The 15000-nt window shown below is 41.6% G+C and overlaps 1 protein-coding gene across 1 annotated transcript in view; it reads right to left on the minus strand.

The window, feature by feature from the left end:
* Nucleotides 1–14337: 14337 nt before the first annotated feature.
* The window catches only part of LOC138005481 (uncharacterized), a 2475-nt gene continuing 1812 nt past the window's right edge, over nucleotides 14338–15000 (minus strand). The window contains exon 2 of the mRNA XM_068851702.1: nucleotides 14338–15000. This exon is cut by the window's right edge and continues 918 nt beyond it. The gene's annotated coding sequence lies outside the window, so the exon portion shown is untranslated.

A 15000-nucleotide genomic window follows, 5' to 3' on the forward strand; every position in this document is an offset into this window, starting at 1 on the left:
ACCGTGAGGAACATCTGCTAGCGCACAGCAATAATGGACTTCTAGGGGTGCTCGGAGAAGACACGCCGGCTCGAACTTCTCTTTTCACTTCAGGATCATTATTTGCAATCTCGCCAAATAGCTCATCTTACGCTGGCCACATGCTGTCATGCTTCCAAAGGAATGCCGGCCCCGTTAACCAACGACTTTGACGAAGGAAAATATCTGCCGTCAAACCACGCGAGGCGTCATCAGCAGGGTTATTATCGCCATTGACATGAAACCACTGATTAGGCTGGGACCCGGCACGAATAATCGCCACCCTATTGGTAACAAAGGTGTGGTACCGGTTTGTTTCATTCTTGACGTAGCGCAGAACTGCGGTACTGTCCGTCCAGAAGACCGACCTTGCATTGACTGAGATCTCCAACTCTCTCTTCAATAATCTGTCTTGCTTAACAGCTGTTACCGCTGCAGACAATTCCAGACGAGGGATCGTTATCATCTTCAACGGAGCGACACGTGACTTCGCGCAGAGAAAAGAGCAATGGGCTTCGTTGCGGGCATTGACAAGCCGAAGATAACTAACTGACCCATAACCGATTTCAGATGCATCAGCAAAATGATGTAGCTTACTGGACGTAATGACACCAAACCATCTGGCTTCAGGCAGCGTTCGACAGAGAATTTAGAAAATTTGGGTAAATCTGCCGACCATCGTTCCCAAGAAACCTCGTACTTTGAAGAGATCGCATCATCCCATCCTAGCTTCTCCTGACATAAATCTTGAAGCAAGCGTTTGGCTGGCAACACGAACGGTGCAGCGAGACCAAGAGGATCATAAACTGAACTCACAACCGAAAGGATACCTCTTCGTGTGGGTGGGCTATGTTTCAGGTCTATCTTGAACCCAAAAGTATCCGTTTCTATGCACCATCGAACTCCAAGGGCTCCTTCGAATGGTAGATTTTCTTTACTAAGGTCGAAGTTCTTTACTTCTTTGACGCGCTCGGCTTCAGGGATGGCATCAAGGACTGTGCGACTATTACTAACCCATGTGGTCAGATGAAATCCACCTCTTGACAGCAAACATTTCAAATCACTTGCATGTTGTAAAGCTTCTTCAGTTGATGGTAAAGATTTCAGGCAATCGTCTACATAAAAGTTCTTGTTAACCGAGCTTACAACTTCCCTTGGAAAGTGGTCGCTGTTGTCCTCTGCCGTCTTTCGCAGGGCAAAGTTGGAACATGCTGGAGATTAAGCTGCTCCAAACAAATGCACAACCATCTGATACTCTTCGAGATTTTCTTCCAGGTTACCCTCAGGCCACCACAGGAAACGGAGAAAGGTTCGGTCTTCTTCGGCTACTCTAACCTGGTAAAACATCGCTTCAATATCCGCCATGATTGCTATCCTTTCTTGGCGAAACTTCATCAATACACCGAACAACGTGTTCGTTAAGTCTGGACCCTTGAGCAACAGATCATTGAGCGACTTTCCTTCAAACTTCGCAGAACAGTCGAAAACGACTCGTATTTTACCAGGCTTGCGAGGATGGTAGATGCCGTGGTGCGGGATATACCACTTTACACAGTTTAACGCTTGCGTGTGCACGGGAACTTTACGGGCGTAGCCCTTCTCTAGAATCTCAGCCATAAAATCCTTGTAGTCAGCATACAGGTCCTTGTTACCATGGAGCTTCCGCTGCAGCCATAGCGCTCGCTGTTCAGCTTGTACCCGATTGTTTGGCACCGCGACTTCACGATCTCTGAATGGCAAAGGCATTTCGTAATGACCTTCTTTCAGAACTGCCGTACTATTTAGCACCGTTAAGAAACGCATCTCCTCTTGGGACATCTCAGGTTTATCATCTGCACTAAATTCGGGGAAATCACCATTGTAGTAGTCCTTCAGCATCTGGTTGAGATTGTGGTCAGCCTTAGAAAAGAAACTGGATATGCGTGAGCGGTGTCTACGACACCCTAAGGGACCATTCACAACCCAACCTACAATTGTACGGGACGCGTAAGGGCCGCCATCTTGACAATGCCTCACTTCTAGAGGATCGAGGATCTGCGGGACGTCACTGGCTATTAGGAGACCGACTTCTGCTTCTACATCCGGCAAATACACTCCACTCAAATGTGGCCATTTGTCAACATCAACGTGGTTTGGGATATCCTCCTTTGATACGAGAATCTTGGGTCTTGTGTACAAGGGAGGCAATTTGACAAACACGTTCTCCTCCAGGTCGGAAATAGCCAGATCTTGCAGAGCGAAACTGCCAATGAGGCTGGTCTTTCTGTCCAACGTTGTTAAAGAAATCAAAGTTCTTCGGCCATTTACTCTTAACTGTCTCATTAGGGCCTCAGTACAAAACGTGGAAGAACTGCCGCTATCCAAGAAGGCGTAAGTGATTACAGGTGTCCCATTTCCTTTAGGCCATACTTTAACTGGAACAATGGCCATAGCTGTCCTCGAGGTGTCTGTCCCAACAAAGGGACTAATTCTTCCGCCTGTATTGACCATAGCACTTTGAACACGCAGAACCTCCTCGCGAGACGAAGTACTTGCTGTGGCATTGTTAGCTTCTGGGCAACGTGCAACAGAATTCGTGTGGAGAAGTGTTGGATGTTTCCTTGTGCAGTTGACAATTGCACACGTTTTCCGCTTCGGACAATTCCTTGCTATGTGCTCAGTGGACAAATAACCGAAGCAAAGACGCTTAGACTTCATAAACTCAATTCGTTCCCCGTAGGGGCGACTCCTAAGAGATTTGCAGCCCTCTAGGGCGTGATGACCCTTGCAATAAAGGCAAGAGACTTCTTCTACTGGAGGTAAGTCTGAACTTGGCAATTCCCTGGTAGCAGGTGAGGTCAGGCAATTGTTAACATGCGAAGCAAAACTACGTCTTTCTTTCGTTTTCTCGTGGGATCCTTTATTCAAGAGACCTCGACGTGTATCAGGTCTAGGCCAAGAGTCTTCGACAATCTTCCCGAAGAGAGGGTTGGTGGCTACGCGAGCTTCATGGTCGACAAACTCAGCGAGGTCATTAAACCGGATAGCCCTTCCTTGATCCTCCATGATTTCATCTACCAAGCGGCGCCATCTTACTCTTAAACTGAACGGCAACTTCAGAGATAACTTCTTAATGGTTTCGGGTTGCTCAAGCTTGGTTAGGTTCCTACTACTCTCCATGGCATTCTTGCACCTCATAAGGAAAATGGCAAATCGATTTAGGGCTTGGCCATCCTCTACTTTCACATCGGGCCAATTCAATGCCTTGGTTTCATATGCAGCTACAACGTGGTAATTATCACCAAACTTCTTCCTGATCAGTCGTTGAGCTTCTTGATAACCATTTTCAGGTGGGAGATAATGGCACGATCGCACGAGCTCTCTCACATCTCCACTAGTAAACTGCTCAAGGTAATAGAGCCTTTCGCTACTGCTTGACGTCTTGGACTCTATTATACTCTCAAACGCTCTTACGAAGGGTTCATATTCCATAGGGTCTCCGTTTAAGATGGGGACACGAGGCTGAGGAAGAGAACTTTTCTTCTGTTGTATTGCAAGCATCTCCACAATTTTATTCTGTTGCTGTTGCAGAGCGTTCTGTTGCTGATGGAGTCCTAACATTTCGTGAAAAGCCCTTTCGCTTGGCGAAGAAAGCACTTCGGAGGACTCTGAAACAGCTCTTTCGTTGTTAATAGGCAAGGGGGGATGGTGCCACTCTGCTGCCCCTTGGTTAGGGTTAGAGCGATGCTTTTCTTCCGGAAAATGCGGGTTTTCTTTACGTGGCTTCGATTCTAAATTTATAGGGTCAGGAACAACCAAGCGTGGTTTAGGAGCGGTGACGTCTCCTTACGTTCCAAAGGACACGGATGATCGACAGCTTCTACAATGGATGTTAATGCTTGTTCACGGGCCTGGGATTTAGCCAACTTCGTTTTTAGAGTTAGGTATTCTTCTTCCAGTTGAAGGTGAAACTTCTGTTTCTCTAGCAGCTGTCGCTTATGAAGAACCGCCTCTTTCGCTTTTAACTCTGCTACACGTGCAGCTTCTTTAGCTCTGGCCACGGACAATGAAGATACATTACTTCCACGCGAACCACTGCGAGAAGAACGATTAGATTTTCTACTAGAAAGTCTGGAGGCTGAGGTTCTCGACACGATCTGACTTGCAGAGTCTTCTGGTTGCAACTGAGAGTCTAAACGCGCCACTTCCTCAGTTCTTTTAATCCAACCTTGAACTTCATGGATAAAGTCATCCTTTCGAACAGACTCACGTTCGAAAGATTCATGGCACCTCAAAATGCTCGACTCGTCAGACAGGTACGACATATGTACAACATGAGCTTCCTGGAAAGCAGCGAATGCAGCGACAAACTCTGACATTTTCTCTTTAACGCGAGAGGCGTTCCCTTCGCCGGACAGCAACACTTGAATTTAATTCCTTTAAATTGTAACTACCGAGAGATATCCAGATCTGGAATTCTTCAGCCGTCGAAGGTCTTCGAGTGAAATAACTTGATCTAGTGCCGCGCTAGCAGCACCAACGACAACATCACCACCACCTTGACCATCTTCTTTCGCCGCCATCAAATCTCGGCAAACTCAGGACAAATTCTTAACGATATGATCTTCTTAAGTCTACAAAACTCCAGCGATAAAAATTCAAACACGCTTTATTCTTCATTCAACTGCCTATGACGGCGCGAACTCAACCCATGCGGTGAAAGCGAAAAGTGGTTAAGACTAGAAAACAAACAGATACAAAAATTACTTAGTAAAATGAACTAATCGTAAACAGAAACTCGACGAAAAGATACACTTACATTTGCTAGGAGCTGGTAACTGAATATTGACTGATTGAAGCGAAGAAAGTAACAAACTGCAGAAAGCGAAACTACAAGAACTACTCGCAAGCGAAAATGACTGATCGAGAACCCTAGAAATGACTAAATTAAGCCTTAAATACTTCTAAGAGAACGAATAAATTAAGTTCTAAATTCCTGATTAAAAGACTGACAACTGCATTCCTAAGAGAGGAATGCAACCCCGCTAATGAGCAGGCGTTTGGATCTACCAGCAGACAAAATCCAAGGCAAACCTTTGCATGCCGACGTAGAGAGATGTATGCTGCCTTGCAGCCAATAACGTTCACAACATAGGCTTTGTGTCGGACTAGACCAATTTGAAGGTTCTCATCAGAGGTTTGTAAAGTTCATTTTTTTCTTTTGATAATACACACCCCTGATTTCTGTAGTTGCTTCACATATCTCTTATCACTCTAAATTTGTTGGAATATCGTACTTACCTATTGTCGTTATGGTATGGAAGACAAACCTCATTGCCGCTGTATAAGTCCACTCCATTTTAGGCTCGCTCAAGGTTTCGTAGGCCATGTTGGAAAAGTGATTAAAGTCCTCGAGCGTCATGTTGTATTTTGAAGCCATGGAGTAGAACATAGACCGTATCATTTTAGTTTTAACCTCAATATCCTTTTCCTCCGTGTGCTCGACCAAAACGAAAAGAAAGGCACTCAGAGACCAAAGAAGTAAAAAGCCGAAAGTGTGATAAAGTACTTTATTATGCAGCGGGTCCATCTGTGCTGCTATACCAAGCTGTGTAAACATATACTGTTGAAGGTTTTCTAATACGTCTTTTATATTGTCAAACGTATCGATACTTTCGTGGCGAATTGAGCGATTATTACTTAAGTGTTTTCACGCACGTGAAGCCAAGTGCATGTGCTTTCCAAGTGAACATGCAGAGGCCATGGTTTTAACCGACACAAAAGAACATTTTTGCATAGAAGGATGAAAAACAATTACGAACAATGCTTCCCTTTTTTACAGTTACAAAGATAGCCCCTGTGATTTGATGTGAAAGTGTTTGAAGCAATAGATCACTAAGCTTCCCCTAGACAACAAGCGCGCATATTAAGCACATTTACTTGCAAATCTGCTTATATAACGTTTGTTGCACCTGTTATCAACATTTGAACAACTCTTTTATCTCCCAGTTTCCTGGACTTAAGGTTGTTTCTGTTAAGATGACCTTGCTAGAGAGAATAGGCCAAACTGCAATACCGAGAACATCGTGTGCTACTCTTTGCGAAGACCGTTTGGGTTCTTCAAGGTTCCTCATTCTTCTTAATGAACACCGAGGTATGTAAGATGGGGCCACTGCTTATGGTTCTTATCCAAGAAGACTTGAAATTTGCAGATGAAATTACGAAGAGAGAAGTTTCTCCTAACAGATATTTTAAGAATTTTTAATGTTTTAACCCGAGACCTTCCGCATGGTTTTCTAAAGCTCAACCAAATTACAACATATGTCGTACGTCAAAGAGGGAACCAAAGCTCATCTCCCTGCGGAGCCCAGATGAGCCCCAGCTCTGATAAGCATGTGACACGTTTTCTGTGCTTCGTTATTTCGTATTGGGGTTAGATTGTCGTTCCAGAGTCCAGTAATTCAAAGCCCGCTGATTACTGGAAACTTAATTGGCAGTTTATTTCTGATTAAAAAAACGATTTTTAGCCTAAAATTTTGATTTAGACATTTGCTTTCCTTCAGCATAAAACTGCAAGGTTAAGACTTTTTGGGAGGGCTTGGTATTTAATCAAGGATTAGTGTCAGAAACGGCTTTTGAGCAACCGGGCCAACCGGGCTGTGGAATTCATAAAATTGACGATGAGCCCCAAAAAGGTTGTCAGAGAAGGTCAAAATCAGCAGGTCGTGATAACCAAGATGTCCTTAATCCCGTTTCACTCATAATCGCTTGAATTTACATCAGATTAAGTTTTGTACATACTTTAATTATAAGGTGGCGGGAATACAAAGTCAGTAAAGCCAACTTCAATGCACTCATACTCTGGTGGAAGTCTATAATTTGTCAATGCACAATTTGAATCTAGTCAGAAATTCTTCGCTTTTTTTATTGTGGCGGACCAGTAAACATCCTTTTTACAAATGGATCCATGCTAGAGTGATGTCCAACTAAAAATATGTTTTTTTCTTTTGATAATACACACCCCTGATTTCTGTAGTTGCTCCACATATCTCTTATCACTCTAAATTTGTTGGAATATCGTACTTACCTATTGTCGTTATGGTATGGAAGACAAACCTCATTGCCGCTGTATAAGTCCACTCCATTTTAGGCTCGCTCAAGGTTTCGTAGGCCATGTTGGAAAAGTGATTAAAGTCCTCGAGCGTCATGTTGTATTTTGAAGCCATGGAGTAGAACATAGACCGTATCATTTTAGTTTTAACCTCAATATCCTTTTCCTCCGTGTGCTCGACCAAAACGAAAAGAAAGGCACTCAGAGACCAAAGAAGTAAAAAGCCGAAAGTGTGATAAAGTACTTTATTATGCAGCGGGTCCATCTGTGCTGCTATACCAAGCTGTGTAAACATATACTGTTGAAGGTTTTCTAATACGTCTTTTATATTGTCAAACGTATCGATACTTTCGTGGCGAATTGAGCGATTATTACTTAAGTGTTTTCACGCACGTGAAGCCAAGTGCATGTGCTTTCCAAGTGAACATGCAGAGGCCATGGTTTTAACCGACACAAAAGAACATTTTTGCATAGAAGGATGAAAAACAATTACGAACAATGCTTCCCTTTTTTACAGTTACAAAGATAGCCCCTGTGATTTGATGTGAAAGTGTTTGAAGCAATAGATCACTAAGCTTCCCCTAGACAACAAGCGCGCATATTAAGCACATTTACTTGCAAATCTGCTTATATAACGTTTGTTGCACCTGTTATCAACATTTGAACAACTCTTTTATCTCCCAGTTTCCTGGACTTAAGGTTGTTTCTGTTAAGATGACAGATGACCTTGCTAGAGAGAAAAGGCCAAACTGCAATACCGAGAACATCGTGTGCTACTCTTTGCGAAGACCGTTTGGGTTCTTCAAGGTTCCTCATTCTTCTTAATGAACACCGAGGTATGTAAGATGGGGCCACTGCTTATGGTTCTTATCCAAGAAGACTTGAAATTTGCAGATGAAATTACGAAGAGAGAAGTTTCTCCTAACAGATATTTTAAGAATTTTTAATGTTTTAACCCGAGACCTTCCGCATGGTTTTCTAAAGCTCAACCAAATTACAACATATGTCGTACGTCAAAGAGGGAACCAAAGCTCATATCCCTGCGGAGCCCAGACGGGCCCCAGCTGTGATACTAAGCATGTGAAACGTTTTCTGTGCTTCGTTATTTCGTGTTGGGGTTAGATTGTCGTTCCAGAGTCCAGTAATTCAAAGCCCGCTGATTACTGGAAACTTAATTGGCAGTTTATTTCTGATTAAAAAAACGATTTTTAGCCTAAAATTTTGATTTAGACATTTGCTTTCCTTTAGTATAAAACTGCAAGGTTAAGACTTTTTGGGAGGGCTTGGTATTTAATCAAGGATTAGTGTCAGAAACGGCTTTTGAGCAACCGGGCCAACCGGGCTGTGGAATTCATAAAATTGACGATGAGCCCCAAAAAGGTTGTCAGAGAAGGTCAAAATCAGCAGGTCGTGATAACCAAGATGTCCTTAATCCCGTTTCACTCATAATCGCTTGAATTTACATCAGATTAAGTTTTGTACATACTTTAATTATAAGGTGGCGGGAATACAAAGTCAGTAAAGCCAACTTCAATGCACTCATACTCTGGTGGAAGTCTATAATTTGTCAATGCACAATTTGTATCTAGTCAGAAATTCTTCGCTTTTTTTATTGTGGCGGACCAGTAAACATCCTTTTTACAAATGGATCCATGCTAGAGTGATGTCCAACTAAAAATATGTTTTTTTCTTTTGATAATACACACCCCTGATTTCTGTAGTTGCTCCACATATCTCTTATCACTCTAAATTTGTTGGAATATCGTACTTACCTATTGTCGTTATGGTATGGAAGACAAACCTCATTGCCGCTGTATAAGTCCACTCCATTTTAGGCTCGCTCAAGGTTTCGTAGGCCATGTTGGAAAAGTGATTAAAGTCCTCGAGCGTCATGTTGTATTTTGAAGCCATGGAGTAGAACATAGACCGTACCATTTTAGTTTTAACCTCAATATCCTTTTCCTCCGTGTGCTCGACCAAAACGAAAAGAAAGGCACTCAGAGACCAAAGAAGTAAAAAGCCGAAAGTGTGATAAAGTACTTTATTATGCAGCGGGTCCATCTGTGCTGCTATACCAAGCTGTGTAAACATATACTGTTGAAGTTTTTCTAATACGTCTTTTATATTGTCAAACGTATCGATACTTTCGTGGCGAATTGAGCGATTATTACTTAAGTGTTTTCACGCACGTGAAGCCAAGTGCATGTGCTTTCCAAGTGAACATGCAGAGGCCATGGTTTTAACCGAAACAAAAGAACATTTTTGCATAGAAGGATGAAAAACAATTACGAACAATGCTTCCCTTTTTTACAGTTACAAAGATAGCCCCTGTGATTTGATGTGAAAGTGTTTGAAGCAATAGATCACTAAGCTTCCCCTAGACAACAAGCGCGCATATTAAGCACATTTACTTGCAAATCTGCTTATATAACGTTTGTTGCACCTGTTATCAACATTTGAACAACTCTTTTATCTCCCAGTTTCCTGGACTTAAGGTTGTTTCTGTTAAGATGACCTTGCTAGAGAGAATAGGCCAAACTGCAATACCGAGAACATCGTGTGCTACTCTTTGCGAAGACCGTTTGGGTTCTTCAAGGTTCCTCATTCTTCTTAATGAACACCGAGGTATGTAAGATGAGGCCACTGCTTATGGTCTTATCCAAGAAGACTTGAAATTTGCAGATGAAATTACGAGGAGAGAAGTTTCTCCTAACAGATATTTTAAGAGTTTTTGTTTTAACCCGAGACCTTCCGCATGGTTTTCTAAAGCTCAACCAAATTACAACATATGTCGTACGTCAAAGAGGGAACCAAAGCTCATATCCCTGCGGAGCCCAGACGGGCCCCAGCTGTGATACTAAGCATGTGAAACGTTTTCTGTGCTTCGTTATTTCGTGTTGGGGTTAGATTGTCGTTCCAGAGTCCAGTAATTCAAAGCCCGCTGATTACTGGAAACTTAATTGGCAGTTTATTTCTGATTAAAAAAACGATTTTTAGCCTAAAATTTTGATTTAGACATTTGCTTTCCTTCAGCATAAAACTGCAAGGTTAAGACTTTTTGGGAGGGCTTGGTTTTAATCAAGGATTAGTGTCAGAAACGGCTTTTGAGCAACCGGGCCAACCGGGCTGTGGAATTCATAAAATTGACGATGAGCCCCAAAAAGGTTGTCAGAGAAGGTCAAAATCAGCAGGTCGTGATAACCAAGATGTCCTTAATCCCGTTTCACTCATAATCGCTTGAATTTACATCAGATTAAGTTTTGTACATACTTTAATTATAAGGTGGCGGGAATACAAAGTCAGTAAAGCCAACTTCAATGCACTCATACTCTGGTGGAAGTCTATAATTTGTCAATGCACAATTTGTATCTAGTCAGAAATTCTTTGCTTTTTTTATTGTGGCGGACCAGTAAACATCCTTTTTACAAATGGATCCATGCTAGAGTGATGTTCAACTAAAAAAATGTTTTTTTCTTTTGATAATACACACCCCTGATTTCTGTAATTGCTCCACATATCTCTTATCACTCTAAATTTGTTGGAATATCGTACTTACCTATTGTCGTTATGGTATGGAAGACAAACCTCATTGCCGCTGTATAAGTCCACTCCATTTTAGGCTCGCTCAAGGTTTCGTAGGCCATGTTGGAAAAGTGATTAAAGTCCTCGAGCGTCATGTTGTATTTTGAAACCATGGAGTAGAACATAGACCGTAGCATTTTAGTTTTAACCTCAATATCCTTTTCCTCCGTGTGCTCGACCAAAACGAAAAGAAAGGCACTCAGAGACCAAAGTAGTAAAAAGCCGAAAGTGCGATAAAGTACTTTTTTATACAGCGGATCCATCTGTGCTGCTATACAAAGCTGTGTAAACATATAATGTTGACGTTTTTCTAATACGTCTTTTATATGGTCAAACGCTACTTTTGTGGCGAATTGAGCGATTAGTACTAAGTGTTTCACGCACGTGCATGTGCACGTGCTTTCCAAGTGAACATGCAGAGGCCATGGTTTTAACCGAGACAAAAGAACATTTTTACATAGAAGTATGAAAAACAATTACGAACAATGCTTCCCTTTTTTACAGAGTTACAAAGATGGCCCCTGTGATTTGACGTGAAAGTGTTTGAAGCAATAGATCACTAAGCTTCCCCTAGACAACAAGCACGCTTGTTATATAGCTGGAGTTTTTCCCACTACAGCGCGCCCATTCATTGGCTAGTTCATGGTCACATGGCATTTAACAATGAAACTGTTTACCGCCAAATGCCATGAGCGGGCAACATTGCGAAAACTATTACGTCAAACGGGGAACAGTTCACTGTTACCCGCCAAATGTTGACCGCTGTTGCGCGTGATCAGAGCGTGCAGTTGAAGGTGGCCTGATGTTGTCGCTGGAATCTGGGCGCTTCTTTCAAAATGTTTGACCCATTTGTCTTGCTATATAACAAATCACTTAATGACTGGTCCCTCGGGAAACAGTTCATTTTGTTTCCCTCGAATCTCAATGTTTCCCTCGGCTGCGCCTCGGGGAAACATTGAGATCCTCGGGAAACAAAATGAACTGTTTCCCTCGGGACCAGTCATTAAGTGTTTAATATTAAGCAAATTTACTTGCAAATCTGCTTATATAACATTTGTTGCACCTGTTATCAACATTTCAACAATTCTTTTATCTCCCAGTTTCCTGGACTTAAGTTTGTTTCTTTTAAGATGACCTTGCTAGAGAGAATAGGTCAAACTGCAACACCGAGAACATCGTGTACCACTCTTTGCGAAGACCGTTTGGGTTCTTCAAGGTCCCTCATTTTTCTTAATAAACACTGAGGGATATAAGATGGGGCCAACTGCTTATGGTTCTTATCCAAGAAAACTTGAAATTTGCAGATGAAATTACGAAGAGAGAAGTTTCTCCTAACAGATATTTTAAGATTTTTAAATTTTTTAACCCGAGACCTTTCGCATGGTTTTCTAAAGCTCAACCAAATTACAACATATGTCGTACGTCAAAGAGGGAACCAAAGCTCATCTCCCTGCGGAGCTCAGACGGGCCCCAGCTGTGATACTAAGCATGTGAAACGTTTTCTGTGCTTCGTTCTTTCGTGTTGGGGTTAGAGTGTCGTTCCAGGGTCCAGTAATTCAAAGCCCGCTGATTACTGGATACTTAATTGGCAGTTTATTTCTGATTAAAAAAAACGATTTTTAGCCTAAAATTTTGATTTAGACATTTGCTTTCCTTCAGCATAAAACTGCAAGGTTAAGACTTTTTGGGAGGGCTTAGTATTTAATCAAGGATTAGTGTCAGAAACGGCTTTTGAGCAACCGGGCCGACTCGGCTGTGGAATTCATAAAATTGACGATGAGCCCCAAAAAGGTTGTCAGAGAAGGTCAAAATCAGCAGGTCGTGATAACCAAGATGTCCTTAATCCCGTTTCACTCATAATCGCTTGAATTTACATCAGATTAAGTTTTGTATATACTTAAAGGTGGCGGGAATACAAAGTCAGTAAAGCCAACTTCAATGCACTCATACTCTGGTGGAAGTCTATAATTTGTCAATGCACAATTTGTATCTAGTCAGAAATTCTTCGCTTTTTTCATTGTGGCGGACCAGTAAACATCCTTTTTACAAATGGATCCATTTTAGAGTGATGTTCAACTAAAAAAATTGATGATTTTCACTGTGGATTTTTTTTTCCTGCTTAAAGGTGTTCGGCCGTTTAGATGAAATCTTTGAGTGCTTTTCATTTGGAAGGTTAGACCGGTGACAATTTCCACCAAATGGAACAATAGAAATTTTACACAATTAAAATGCAGCCTACCATTGGCCAGAAAATTGGTAAAAGTTTTCGCTTAATGATTCCGGCGGTACTGCATTTCATCAACAGAGCACGGCTCTTCTATCACGAAACAAATGGTTCAACGCTAAGGCGGTCATTTTGAGAAAACGAGAAAAGAAGAGTATCTCTAAAGTTATTCCTTTTTTTCGGAAAAACTTCCAGTGGGAAGAACTGTTCCATTTGCTGTCATAACGGAACGACTGGTTTTTCCATTCAAAAGGAAAGCGCTCTTTGTTTTCTTTTCCCGTTCTAAAAGTGTTTTAATTCACGCAGAGCATTGAATGAAACCAGGAGTGGTTTTTTTTTCTGGTTTTTTTTTCTTGTTTTTAAGAAGGTTTGCTATTTCCAACTTCAAAATAAGCGACAACTAATATTACATTCCGTGAATTTGAGAAGGAAAGGGATATAAAGATCACTTGGCCCTACCGAAACCATAGTTTTCCTGCCATTCAGACGTTTTCTTTTTTTTTTAAAAAGCGAATTGCCTCTAAAATACTATATCCGCACCTGCTTGTCAGTAGTTCACCGGATGATAATGACAATCCAACAACCAGCGATCGAAAACGTTTTTATTTATTTCCCGTCAGTTTGCTGTCATTCCGAACTATCTGTCAAACCTCTCGCAGGTGCAGGGGGTAAATCTTTCCAGGAAAAGGAAGATAAATTTGTGACTAAAGCTTTTAGTCTATTTGACTGAAGAAAACAATTCCGGTTGAAAACGTTTTCAGATTAAGTTAAGGACGTTCGCGCGAAATTTTTTCAACATTGACTTTCTTCTGAAACTTTTACCACTGTAAGATGATGAGTTAGTTATGTCAGAAATGTAAAGAAAATGGGGGGTCACCGACTTCGTTTTGGAGAGAAAATGTCCGGAAAAACACCCAAAATGTGACAAAATCGGGCTTCGTTATAGAATAAGGCCAGTGTCTGTAAACCCAAATATATTGCAATTAAATCTTTGAAGTGAAATCTTCTCTGCTAAATATTGTTTAAGTGGACTAATTAAGTGAATTTAGTCAACTGGTGAGGTTCCCTTAAAGATCAAGTTTGCATTTAGCGACCACAGTTTCACGCGCCTTGCAGCCGCAAGATGGCAGGATTTGATGTCCCGTGAGCAGAAATCTTGAAATTTTTTTAACTTCCCACATTGATTTTTTGTTCATTTTTGGACAACATGGAGATAATTGTAAATAAAATCCGTTTCTGGAAAGAAAAATAGGGGTCACCGAACGTCCAAGACCGTTAAATCCAGGGAAAGCTATAGCAATGGACTTTTACCCTATCAGTTCTCATTTTATTACTTAGCGCGCGCGCTCGTGTATGACGTGGCGTGTGCATTTGCGTGCGCAGTAAGGATGCGCAGAAACAATTGGCGCGAACGTCCTTAAGCTCTGTTTCAAGTTTAATAGCTTTATCTAACTGTATTTCGCACGTCACAAAAGACAAATGACATAGTCACACTTGCCTTTCTTGCTTTGTGTTTTTGCCCTGACTATTAACACGATGTATTTTAGAGAGAAAAAATACCAGTTTACTCATACAGGGTGCACCGTCCTTTTACATAATTTAAAATGACTGTTTTGTTTGGTCAAGTGATTTAGTACTTTATTGGAAATTTTTTCTTGAAAAAAGTCACAAGAAGCCTTTTTGTAACAGTCCGCCTTCACCAGTTGCTTTTAGCTAGTTGCGTGTCCGTAATCTCCGTCCTCGATATAGAAAATACAACGTCTACCGCTCTTTCACAGCTTGTGTTACAAAGGCCTCGCTACCTTAGAATTAGAACGTGTTTCATTTGAAACTACCGATCCGTATAATTACTTGGTGCTTGTACAGGGTACTGATAGATTACAAAGTCAAGTACTTTTTTTGGCAAAAAGACATTTTTCTCGAAGTAGGCCGCAAAAGACCAAAGATGTTGCGGGAGATTGGTGAAAGGGGCTCGTTTCCCGGTCTCTGTTCCTTTTGTCCTCAAAACATCAGCGTGTATATCCTGCTCGGCCTAATCTTCCGACGACGACGACTGCGACTTTATAAAAAGAGTAAAATCCCTCTT

Source organism: Montipora foliosa, chromosome 6 (genome assembly GCF_036669935.1).
Source record: "Montipora foliosa isolate CH-2021 chromosome 6, ASM3666993v2, whole genome shotgun sequence".
Lineage (NCBI taxonomy): Eukaryota > Metazoa > Cnidaria > Anthozoa > Scleractinia > Acroporidae > Montipora > Montipora foliosa.